The sequence below is a fragment of the Mastomys coucha genome, unplaced genomic scaffold, assembly GCF_008632895.1.
Source record: "Mastomys coucha isolate ucsf_1 unplaced genomic scaffold, UCSF_Mcou_1 pScaffold13, whole genome shotgun sequence".
In the NCBI taxonomy this organism is placed as follows: domain Eukaryota; kingdom Metazoa; phylum Chordata; class Mammalia; order Rodentia; family Muridae; genus Mastomys; species Mastomys coucha.
The window spans coordinates 62,898,677-62,911,165 of record NW_022196895.1 but is presented as its reverse complement, the minus strand read 5'-3'; the positions used below and the strand labels follow the sequence as shown (position 1 = coordinate 62,911,165).

At 41.3% G+C, this 12,489-nt stretch overlaps 2 long non-coding RNA genes across 2 annotated transcripts in view; one reads left to right on the top strand and one right to left on the bottom strand.

Moving 5' to 3' along the window:
* LOC116087289 overlaps window positions 1–12,489 on the top strand; it is a 46,942-nt gene that overhangs the window by 27,642 nt on the left and 6,811 nt on the right. Inside the window, exon 2 of the long non-coding RNA XR_004117348.1 lies at window positions 4,950–5,073. This is a non-coding gene — a long non-coding RNA (uncharacterized LOC116087289). The remainder of the gene's footprint in view (window positions 1–4,949; window positions 5,074–12,489) is intronic.
* Window positions 1,099–9,060, bottom strand: LOC116087288. Its single transcript, XR_004117347.1, has 3 exons — window positions 8,910–9,060; window positions 2,877–3,048; window positions 1,099–1,314 (listed from the first exon to the last, which is right to left on the bottom strand). It is a non-coding gene; the product is annotated as an uncharacterized LOC116087288 (long non-coding RNA).

Here is a 12,489-nt window from a genome sequence, read left to right as displayed (position 1 = left end):
TAGTATATAGCATATATAGTATAGTATATATAGTTATATAGTATGGTGTATATATAGTAATATGTAGCTAGATATATCTATTTATATTATATATACCACATATATGTATAGTTAGACATGTATACATCATACTATATATACAGCTATATATAGTTAGATATATAGCTTGAGTTAATTAGTAAAGAGGAAAAATTCCTGATATAAAGAAAACTAATTTAAATATTTATAAAAACAAAACATTTTACTTTTAAAAAATAACTGTATAAATCATTTTTTGAATATTTGAATTAGAAATTAGTCCTTTGCTACTCTCTGACTAAAATATAGTGATGTTTAATTATAATTACTGTCAGAGAAATTCTACTTTCTTAATATTAAGAGCTTTGAAAATCTTGCAGCAATTTGAAAGGCTACTCAAGAAAAGAAAATTATTATCACTTTGTCACACAATGGGGTACAAACTCCAGAAAACTGACAAATGGCCCAAATGCAGTGTCTTTTGTGGGGTGGAGGCTTGAGATGGGAAGGCCACTGTAAGTGTGGGTTGGGCCGGTTCCGGTTCCCCCACTGTAAGTGTGGGTTGGGCCGGTCCCGGTGCTTAGGTCCTGGACACGTAAAACAGGAAGAAAGGATGCTACTCATGGCACTGTTCACGCCCCTCTTCCTGACATCAGAAAACATGATGGACTGCCTCAACCTCCTGCTGCCTTGAACTCCCCACCACGGTGGACTGTGGTCTTTGCCTGTGAGACAAAATGAAGACTTCTTTCCCGAAGCTGCTTTTGTCAGGGTGTTTTATCACAGCAATAGAAACGGAATCTAAGACACAAGACTGCTTCTCAACACATCCTTTTTCTTCCGCTGACTCCAGCAAACTGGTCTTCAGTTTCCCGGTATCCATTTTTAAATTATTTTACATACACGACACCCAGTGCCACCTCCACCAATAGCTCTACTCATGTTTCACAGAATCTTTTTTTTTTTTTTTTAAAGATTTATTATGAATACATCGTTCTGCCTGCATGTATGCCTACGTGCCAGAAGAGGGCACCAGATCTCACTATAGATGGTTATGAGACACCAAATGGTTGCTGGGAATTGAAGTCATGACCTCTGAAAGAGCAGCCCGTGCTCTTAACCCCTGAGCCCTCTCTCCAGCCCTGTTTCGCAGACTCTTTGACAGTTCAGTGTAACTTTCAATTTGATTTTCTCTTCATTCGGATTAAGTATAAGAAATAAGCATACTCTTTCACTACACGTGAGCGACTCTGGCCAGGGACACAGTTCTGGGCAGCTGCGATAAAATCTTCAAACCTGGAAATGGTAAAATGAAATGCTATAGTTTCAGAACGCAACAAAGGCATACATTACAGAAAATGTCAAGGACAAGATTGACAGATTAGGTAGGAGGTTAGAGCAAAGTGGGGAAGTGTCTGCTCTAGGTGTCAGGGTACTCTTAGCTTTCGAATTGGTATGAACTAGTGCTCTGTTTATGCATTCCGAAAGGATCTAAGTGACAGTTACCAGGATGTTAAGCCAAGACAGAAAAGTGCAATAAACATCTATTATGGGGACTAAAGAGAGCCCAAGATGATCTAGCCATGGATTTGCAAACATCCTAGGCCTCCACAACAAGTAGCAGTGTAGAGTCTTTGACATAAATGTGGCCAGTATCACTTTTTATTTCAGCGCATGGTTGCACATTGTCAAAGCAAAACACACGAGTGGAAAAAAAATCCATCCGGAATGAGGACTTTATGCTGGTTACTTGTTCTGACAGTGAGTGAAGAAAGTCTAGAGCTTGGTTCTAAGCTCAGAAGGTCGAAGAGCTGAGGACAGGGATGGGGGCAGATTACAGGCCTCTGTTTATGATAACTGGCTTGATCCAGAGCCTAAGTGTTCTCATTTCCTTTAGATGAGATTTTCTTTATAGCTTGGAGCAAGGAGCCCCCCAAAGTCAGCCTCCTGGCTTCCCGCAGAGGCTCTGCTGTTCTACAGTGTACTCTAAACGGTGGTTTCCTTGTCCTTAGAGAAGAGACTGCTGTGCTGGGGAACTGACAGGTAACATTCTACAAAAGGATGTAGATCTCAAAGATCAGAGAAAGAAATAGGGGACCTGAGAGGGAAGTTCAGACCTCCAATTGTGAAGAAGCCTGACCAATGATTTACTAGGCTAAAGGGAATGCACACACGAAGCCCAGAAGCCGCCCTGTGGGGAGCCACAGCTGCCACCCTATATATATTGAACACCTGGTCTCCGGCCAGAGAAGAGAGCATTGAGATAAACAGGCCTTAGTTGGAAAAGCTGTGTGCCTCTAGTTTATGATGCAAGCTGGCATGATTTCTTGTAGCCTATTATGCTTTGCCACATAGCTGATGCTGATTGGGACCAGGAAAAGTATTTAACCCACAAGGCCTGGGGGCTGGAGAGAGAATAAGGAGTATTGAGTAAGTATGTAGAGATAATAAGTATGTAGAATTAGGGCTGGTGATGGGTTAGGAGAGATTTAGAAGTAAATATGTAGAATTGGGGCTGGTAATGGGATAGGAGAGAAGATGTAGATATAGAAGTAAGATGTAAGGACAGATGTAAGATATAGAATTAAGAATTAAGATGTAAGTAGTAAGATGTAACTAGATGTATGTAAGAAGAAGATATAAAAGAATAAAAAAGAAACTAGCTAGTAAGAAGAAGTAAAAATGAAGGTTCCTGAATAAAACCTGCATGGAGAAGGGCTTGGTGTTTGCCTCCTTACTTCTAACTGGACGGGTAAGGTGGCCCACACCGCCCGAGTGAACTGACTTTGGTGACTATCTCAGGGAGCTATTTTCCCCGCCATGTTTGCTGATGATGCTGGAAATACGCATGTGTTTACCTTGAGCTTCACAGCGTCACGTGTGTGGAGGGCGAACGCTTGCATGCGATGTAATTCCCCCTTGGAGCTTTCCCTGCAGCATCAAGAGGTTTGCATCCTTAGGTCCAGATGGTCAGCTACTTCAAAGAATGTTGCTCTGTTTCAAATATAGCGAACACCCATGACTTGTGCTCTACGACAGTAATTGAGAATATACTTAAACTTGACTGGCTGATGGTGCATGAAATTCAGTTACTGTTCATTCAAGTGTTACTCGAGCTACACACATTTCTTTTTTGGTAAAATTTAACAGATGAGAGGGGTAGTAGATGCCTTTGAGTTGGATACATAATTAGCATTAATTACTCTCTAATTATAATTATCCTCATAACCTTTTGGAATATGGTCTTCAGAAAAGGAAGTTAAGTTTTTAAAAAATGAAGAATATAATTGAATAAATTTAAAAAGTTCACTTGTGTGAACTCAGCAGTTTTTCAACATAATTTTTTGTGGCAAGTCATTTTTTATAAATATAAATATTTATAAATATAAATATGTTAAGAACACATTTCTAGCTAAGAAATCAAATTTTGAGTCTGGAGAGATGGCTCGGCAGTTAAAAGTGCTTGTTGCTCTTTCTAGAACCTGAATTAGGTCCCCGCATCCACAATGGGGGACTCACAACTTCCTATTCCTCTATAGAACACAATGCCCCCTTCTGGTACAGGAGTGGCATATACTCATACAGATGTACACACGTACACACAAGTGGAAATCAATCCAGAAAATAGAAATCAAATTCTGTTAAATTGTACCACCAAAGACATGGCATCTTTAATAAAGTATTGCTGACAAATGATGCAAAATCATTAATTTTTGTGGGTTTGTGTGGAACAGGGTCTATGTTGCCCTGGCTGGCCTAGAACTCACTATGTAGTCCAGGCTGGCTTCAGTCTCACAGAGACCCATCTGCCTCTGCTTAGTGAGTGCTGGGATTAAAGACGTGCAGCACCATGCCTGGCATTATCATCATCATTGTTATTATTTGTGTGTGTGTGCACATGTGTGTTTGTGTGTGTGTGCATGTGTATATGGATGTGTGTCTGTGTGTGTGCATGTGTGTATGTGTGTGTGTCTCTGTGTGTGCATGTGTATATGCATGTGTGTATGTGTATGTGTGTATGTGTGTGTATGTATGTATATATGTGTGTGCATGTGTGTATATGTATATGCATGTGTGTGTATGTGTGTGTGCATGTGTGTGTGCATGTGTGTCTGTGTGTGCATGTGTATATGTGTGTGTGCATGTATGTATGTGTGTGTGTCTCTGTGTATGTGTGTGCATGTTGGGATGAAGAGCATGCCTACCATTTAGGAGCTGAGAAAGTACAGAGGACAATTTTGATTCTCTTCTTCCATCTTTTTGTGGGTTCAAAAGAAGGGTCTCATGTGCCAGGGTTGTGTGGAAGCGCTTTACCAGCTGTGCCCTTTCCCCAGCCCAGGTGCATTATTATAAACAACAATGACAACAACAATGACAACAACAATGACAACATCAGACCCTGCAGATTCTGCTTTCTCTCTACTTTCATATCCAAATAACTGCATCACCTCTGTACAGATGAAAACGCTGAACAAGCTTAGCTTTGGAACTTTCAATCTCTACCTGATGGCTTACAGTTGCAATTTTCTTACCAGCTTTGAAAGACAGAGTACATTATTTTTTAAAACAAAGATTGTAATTTGAGTTTTAAAGCCTTTTATTTTCTATACATATTAAAAACACCAACACATAATTTAGACCCAACTCCAATTAGACATAAAGCCAGCATATTTTCATTGTAATTGTAGGTTTGTATTTGTAAATAGCTGTTTTCCTTTACTGAAAAGCCTTGCTGACTCCAAACATTATGATTGTATAAAAGCAATTGGGTCTTTGTTACAGCCTTGTCCCGGGTGCTTACTATCAAACAGTTTCAGCTGGTTTCTAACAATTCATTCTCAAAATAAGGCTAGTTTGACGCTAAGCGCAAATGCCAAGTTATTAAACAAATGAATAATCAATACCACTTTATCTTTACTGATCTCCTACAGACTCCCCAGTCCATTCGAGTTGACAAGATTAACGACAATCGCACACAAGAATATAATCTATCCTGTGGAGAAACACTGCATCCTTCTGTTTTGCCAGCGCACTCTTTCTCATGCATTTCTCATGGTATGTTCTGGCACCACAACATGTAGGATAGATAGACACTTAGACATTTTGTGCCTCTTTATTTCTCATCTATTTGTCGAAACTGGGAATTCTAGAGCCTATGGAATGGTAACAGTAAGCCCAAGCCACCCTTGCTCTGGTAGACTGAACCACTGCCTCCCACCCCCGCCCCCATAACACATACAGGCTGACCCCAAAGTGGTCGGCAGTGTTACCTTAAATTAAAAGGCAATTATGGACTAAGCTACTCATTCTCATTGTAATCAAGCCAACAGCAACCTTTACACAGATGTGTGACTAACAGATACTCTTCTAGTTGGGATAAAAATGCCTGGCTTTGGCAACACGAAGGAGGTAAAGAAGGTCTTGGCTCAGGTTCAAGGTTAAAGGGGATGCAGTCCACCATCACAGGCTGGGCACGAAGGCCATCTGGGCAGACCATGAAGCAGAGAAAGCTGGGTGCCAACACAGCTGTCTTTCTCCGTTTCCCCCATTTTACTCTGTTGGAACCCCAGGCGAAGGGATGATGTGGTCCCAGTTCAAGGCTGGATTTCCCCACTTGGTTAACCCTCTGTGGGACAGTCCTCACAGACCCATCCAAGTCTGAGTTCCTCAATTTGATCAAATTGACAAGTTTAGTCTGGGCAGCAGGTGTGATGTGTTAAGGACCCTACACAGGGAATGTGGGCTGGATTGCCCAGGTGAACCCCATTTGTTATTACACTCCTTCTAACAGGGTCAGGATGTCAGGAGAGAGAAGACACCAGTGCTGCTGTCTTGCTGGAGGAAGGAGACAGCTGTCAGTTCAGACACACTTGGGTGCACACACCGCCAGGGCTGTCCTGAGTCTGCACACGGCTTATTTCCTGGCTGTGGGATAATATTGTGGGAAGTTATAGCAGTGGTTACAATGCTAGCTGTAGCTTTGGTTCTTATGGGGAAAGAACCTCTCTCTCTCTCTCTCTCTCTCTCTCTCTCTCTCCCTCCCTCCCTCTCTCCCTCCCTCTCCCTCCCTCCTTCCTTCCCTCCCTTTCTCTCTCTCTCTCTCTCTTTCCTCTCTCCCTCTCTCTCCCCACATCCTTCCTCGTAGCTTGCTTACAATTATTAACCTTAATGTCCACTGAAATTTTGAGGGTTTTTGTTTGGTGTCAGGGGGATGGGAAAAGAACCTTGTTATATGCATTGGATTTTGTCAAATAATTTTTATTTTCAAATAATAATTTTGAACTGTGACCAAACCCATATTGAAATGTCCACATGGATTTCTGTCTTTATCCGATAAGATAGTGAGTTACAGTTTTAAAATAAAAATCGGGAGCCTTTTCTATGTTCTGCTGGACATAGAAAATGCTGAAAGGGGACCGGGTTTTGTCTGCCTTTATTAATAGAACCAGTCTGGAGCACCAGACTTGGAATCAGTATGTCAGGCTTAAAACATAGGCTGATCTCCTTGCAGTAAAGTACTGCCACGGAGGATGTTCCCACCAGCTTGCATGTAGAGAAACCCCTGGGTGATGCTGGGCTTAGCATGAGATCGAGTGGTCTCCCCGTAGCACCGATGAGCCTGTCTTCACGTCCAATACCTCCCTGCCCCAGGCTCCGAGCTCCTGCATACCTCTTTCCCTCTATCAAACATAAACCTTATGTTATGATTTCAAAGATGGACTTGAGGGAGTGGAATGGACCTTGCTTCTTCTCAACGTGACCATACTGAATAAAATCACCGTTTCCTGATTTACACTTTTTGTCTCTTTAATTGGCCTACTGGAGACAGGTGACTGATCCTAGCTTGTTAAGAGTTTCTAGGGCTCTGGCTCCATCCATAACCAGGTCGCTATGCTTCCTGATATTAAACTTTGGTCCCAGCTTCAGTCCAGGCTTTCTTGGTTCCTGGAGTGTGCAGGAATAAAAGAACCCAAGACATCACGAATGTTGCACCTCTGTTCTCTCTGCAGAGGGCAGGGCTTGGTGTTTTCAGACAGTCACTGTTCCCAGGTGCTGCTTGGACCCTTTGAGTCTCTAAGGCTGTGGGAAGCTTCCCTAAGGTGTTTCTAGAAGACTCCTTTCCACATGTAACCAGTGAGAGAGTTCCACAGTTTCTCCAAGGCAAATGAAGTGTTGGATATGTCATAATTACATACTAATACATTGAGCTAGCTTTATAGCTTTTCCTAAGATTCTGTTCTTAATATCAGCTTAGAATAGCAAAGGACATAGCCAACTAAAAGTTAAAAAGACAGCTGGGCATGGTAGCGCACACCTTTGATTCTAGCACTTGACATGCAGAGGCAGGTGGACCTCTGTGGGTTCGAGGCCAGTCCGGTATAGACAATAAGTTCCAGGATAGCCAGAGCTGTTATACCAAGAAGCCCAGTCTTGAAAAACATAAACAAAACTAAAGTTAAAAAAACAGTATTAAGTATTTGAGATGAAAAGACAGGATTAAGTTTTCTTGATTAAGTAACTCTTTAATTATTTACATTATTTCAGGATGAAATAATTCTTTTTTAGAAATTTTTATTTAATCTTTTTTTTTTTCTTACAGTTCAGGTTTTATCCCCCTCTCGGTCCACTAACTAAAAACATAATTCATGTCTTGAAGAATAGTTTGCTTCCTTTCGAAACACAGCTTCTCCCTGCAGAGTGAGGACTAGAGGGCACTGTTGTATTTACAATAAGAGGCAGGGAGAATTTGTAGGTGATGAAATCCGAATACTCACCCGGCACTTTCCTTTTCTCTGTGTTTACTAGACAAGAAAAATAAATGCACAAGTTTGTACTTGTGTTAGTGGTTTCTCCTTTACAGTACACTCAAGATGGACACTATATTGCAAAATGTAATGAAATGAATGAATATATTCCTCATGCAGGAATTTTTTTTAAAAAAAGAACATAGTGAAATTATTAATGTAATTCTGTTAGATCAAATTGAAAATATTTCACCCAATAGGGTTTTACACTGTTATTAAATACAGCAGCTGTTCACCATACTTTTCCTGTCTAATAAAAATTTGGACCCTTAGAGAAATGTACGTCACTCCTTCCCTTCACCAGCTTTTAGGAGTGAGTTTACCTTTGAAGGCAAGCGATAATAAGAATTATGAAAAAACACTTATGCTAATTAACTTGGCTGACAACATACACATATTTTAAAATGTCACTGCATGTATGACAAATATACACATTTATATTTCAAATGATAAATAACAGCAATTACAGAAAAAAACATTAATCAAATCAGAAAGTGACATTAACGAGTAAGGTCCTACACGTTTTCAATGTTAGTGTAACCTGTAGTGAGTATCTTACAGTATCTATAAAGAGAGTTAAGTGCATTTAACTCCTCACAGTAGATCTTTCTAGGCAACACTCAGAAAGACTCAGTTTTCCCCTAACACTGACATTTTTGGATGCGGGCATTTTAACCTGTTCCCATTGAATGAAATGCCTGCTGTTAATCTGATCCCTTCTCCTCACTACAAAATTTCACCAAACATATTTGACAGGAATTCTCATTAGTTTCCAAGTCTTTGAGACTCATAACTCATGACTTTTCTTTTCAACAAAGGCGAATAGCCCTTTCTTTACTCTCTCCCTAGTAGGGTCTGTGAGCCTGGGACCCTCTTGCTGAACCCCGTACTCATGCAGGGTCACAGTCTAAAAGCCTGAAGACCAAAGGCAGAAATGCTTCTGTCACTTCAGGTTTGATTAAAGGTCCTCCTGCTGAAAGCCGCTGTGAAGTGCACTGCTGAGCGGGGCACAGTCTGAACACGGTCTGTTACAGCACTTCCTCTTTCTCTGTGCTAATCTGGTGACTTGAGGGCCCACTTGCTTACAAAGTCAGGAGCTGGTCACTTGGGTATTTTGCCTGGATGATTTCCCCCGGGCAAGATGAAATTAAGTTTTGCTTTGAGCAAAGAACACAATCAAAAATGATAAAGCATTAACCAGAGCAGTTCTTCTCTTTCTCGGGTTCCTACTTCTGCTAGAGACTTGAACACTTTGAATTTGGAATTGAGAATGTTAAGAGTTAAAAGCTGAGATTCTTGCCAACTAAGAAGACCGAATTCTAAGAACTACCTCATTGTGTAGTGTCCAGTTTTTCACTCTGGTCATTTCATGTATAACCTTAGAAGTCTATGGTTAATGTCAACATAAACCGAGCTCTCATTTTTAAGGGGATAAGGGACACTTTATTCTTGAGATAAGTGGGAGTGTCCATGGCCTGGAAACATGGATTTAAGTTGTCCTTAAGGCTACATTCCACTGGGAATGGTTATGTAAGGTCACATTATACCAGAACAAAGGAAGTCATGAGCCAGAGCATAAACTGGTGGTGGTTGTAGGGGTGTGGGCACAAAGTGCTGTATTTTTGTTTGTTTTTCTTTGTTTTGAGTTGGTGCTGGGATCCAAACGCAGGCCCTCCTGCCTGTGCACCAAGCGCTCACCCAAGGAGTCAATTCTCCAGCTGTGTGTGTGTGTGTGTGTGTGTGTGTGTGTGTGTGTGTGTGTGTGTGTGAGACAGAGGGGGGCAGGAAGGAGGGAGAGAGGGAGAGAGTTGGGTGATTATTTTTGCTGTTATTGTTGTCTTTTGGTTTTGTTTTGTGCATTTGTGTGAATTCTGATGAAGACTATGGTTTCATTCTGTTCTGAGAGGAGTGGGGGAGGGGCAGACGCGCAGGCTGGCCAGCTTTTCTTGGGACTCCTTGAGTCTTACACGCCAGCTGATCGGAGGAGTTGCATGTGTACCCGTACTGCCCATCAGTGCACTGGGTTAACTGGGTAGCCTTTTTCTTTTCAATTTAGCTGAACATTTAGTTTTCCTCTCAATTCCAAGTCTTGAAGCTGGATTTCTGTGCCAAATCCCAGAAAAACAAGTTGGCTTGCCTTTCCACCTATCGACCACCTGATGGTAGCACGGAGGCTCCGCCGTTCATTTTGGTTTTTGTTAATTGAAACTGTTTCCTCCTGACAACTGCTTCCAAAACATGTATTAAAACACTTGCTAGGATTGTATCTTGAATTTCTGTGAACCAAATTTTGTATGTGTTGTCCCTTCAGGAAGTTGATGGGTAAACTCTGTTTCTTCAACAATATGAACACAGGCAAAGGGTCCCACGCTCCCTCCCCCAACCCCCTTTCTCTCTCTCTGAAACCCTAATGATCCAACTGTAATTTTCTATGGACGCGAACACCCTGCTGCCAGTAAGATGGCTTCAAACAGAATTGTCTTCTCCAGTGGTTCTGGAGGCTGAGGTCTTGGTTGTAGACAGGCTGAACTCTCTCTCAGCTCTGGGACACCTACTTGTAAGAGTCACTCGATGTCCTTAGCATTCCCTGGTTTGTTACTACATACTCCACACTGCCATCTTCACATGACATTTTCTGTGTGTCCATCCTTGTAAGATCTTTTTCTTGTAAGGGTGCCAGGCTGTCAATTGTTTATGAATGTGTGTGTGTGTGTGTGTGTGTGTGTTTGAGACAGGGTCTCACTATGTGACTGATTGTCTTGGAACTCATTCTGTAGACCAGGCTGGCCTTGAATTCATAGAGATCTGTCTGCCTTTGCCTCCCAAGTGCTGGTTTAAGGCCTATACTAACTACTATGCCTGGTAACTTTATCTGAATTTATTGCAGTCCTTGCATATATTGGAAGATCCAGTTTTCAAATAAGGGAGTGTACTGGGGTAGAAAACACAATGCAGGCAGCATGGGTGTGCTGTTCAGTTTGGAGTCAGTGTTATGGTTCAATGGTAAAAAGGGAAAAAAATCAGGCAACATCTACTTTAGAAGTCGAAGCTGTTTAAAATCTGGGTAAGTCCACCTTCAGGCTCTCCAGGGCCAGCCTTTTGAGTGGTTGCCTTAAAGTGCACCACGGAGTTCTTCTCAAGTCTTGAGACTATTTTGGTCATTTGGGCTATCCACCTCCAAAGAGAACGTCTCTCCTCAAATGTCCTCATCGACATTCACGGGTCATGGTAGAGACTCAAGTTCTGTGTCATTTCTTGTCTACCAACTCTTGAATTTGTACCATGTCTTTCTCTCTTCGTTAGCTCTCCAAGGATGGCTCAGTGTCAAGCACCAGTCCATCCATCTCATATTGCATACTGTTCCATTAATTCTTTCCATATGACTCCTTTAAATTCAGTTTCTTTGTCCTCTTCTGTTGAATCTTCTCTTGTATATCTATTCTGACCGAATGCTAGTCTTTGAAGTCAATTTCTATTGGATTTTTAAACTGCTCAGGGTTCTGCTGTTGATATGACTGACCTTATGATATCAACTTTAGATATTTTTACAACATAATCAGGTGGTTTGAATAAAAATGGACTCCACAGGCTCATATATTTGAAAGTTTGGTTCCCAATTGGTGAACTATTTAGGAAGGATTAGGGGGTGTGGCCTTGGAGGAAGTGTGTCAATGGGGCAGTCTTTGACGTTTTGAAAGATCAGGTCATTCCCAGTTAGTTTTCTCTCTGCTTCTTCCTTGTGGATCAGATGTAAGCTCTCAGCTACTGCCTGCCACCTGCCACGGTCCTCACCATGATGGTCCTAGACTAACGTTCTGAAACTGTAAGCCTCCAATTAATCATTGTTTTTATTACTTGTCTTGGTTATAGTGTCTCTTATACAGAAAAGTAACTGAGACACATACATACATATACACATTTTAATTTTTGTAGGGTTTAAAAATGTCTACAGGTTAATATGTCATCAGTTTAATAAATTCTTTTGTTTATCTGAATTAAGTTTTCAATACAATAATATGTATTTTTTAATTGTCAAAGACCAACATGTTTATTTTATATCCCTGAAAGGAAAATAGTATGTTGTCTTTTGGGTCAAAATAACAATTTTCTGTTTATATCCTAGCATTGATTCTATGTGTACAGTAGTTTCTGCTTTGTGCCTTTGATTTGGTGGTAGTCAGTTCATATTGGAGCTACAGGCACTGATTTTTTTTTTTTTTTTTACTGATGGTCCCTTCATGTGGCTAGTGTATAGGTTAATCCTGAAATTTGTGAGAGAAAAAACAGTTCTACAACTTAGAGTCAAATTTGAAGCAAGCTTTAATTAAATACTGTGCCAGGATGATGGATCCTGGCCAGGCCAATCTCTGGGTTTCCAGGAAAAGGTCACAAGTCAGATGCTTCAAAGGGTAAAAACCACCTGACCACCCCCACCCTCCCGCCATGAGGTCCAATCAGGGGCAAGCATACATTTCTTGCCTGCTTACCTCCGCCCACGTCCAGTCAAGCACATCTGGTGCAGACAAATGTGTGGCTTGTTACTTCCGAAGAACCATAGCCGCCAAAATTCCAGGAAATTATCTGTCCTTGGGCGAGTGGGGCTTACAGGTTTTCTTTGGTTCTTACAGATGATGTGCTCTCTCCCTCTCTGTACCTCCTCCCACCC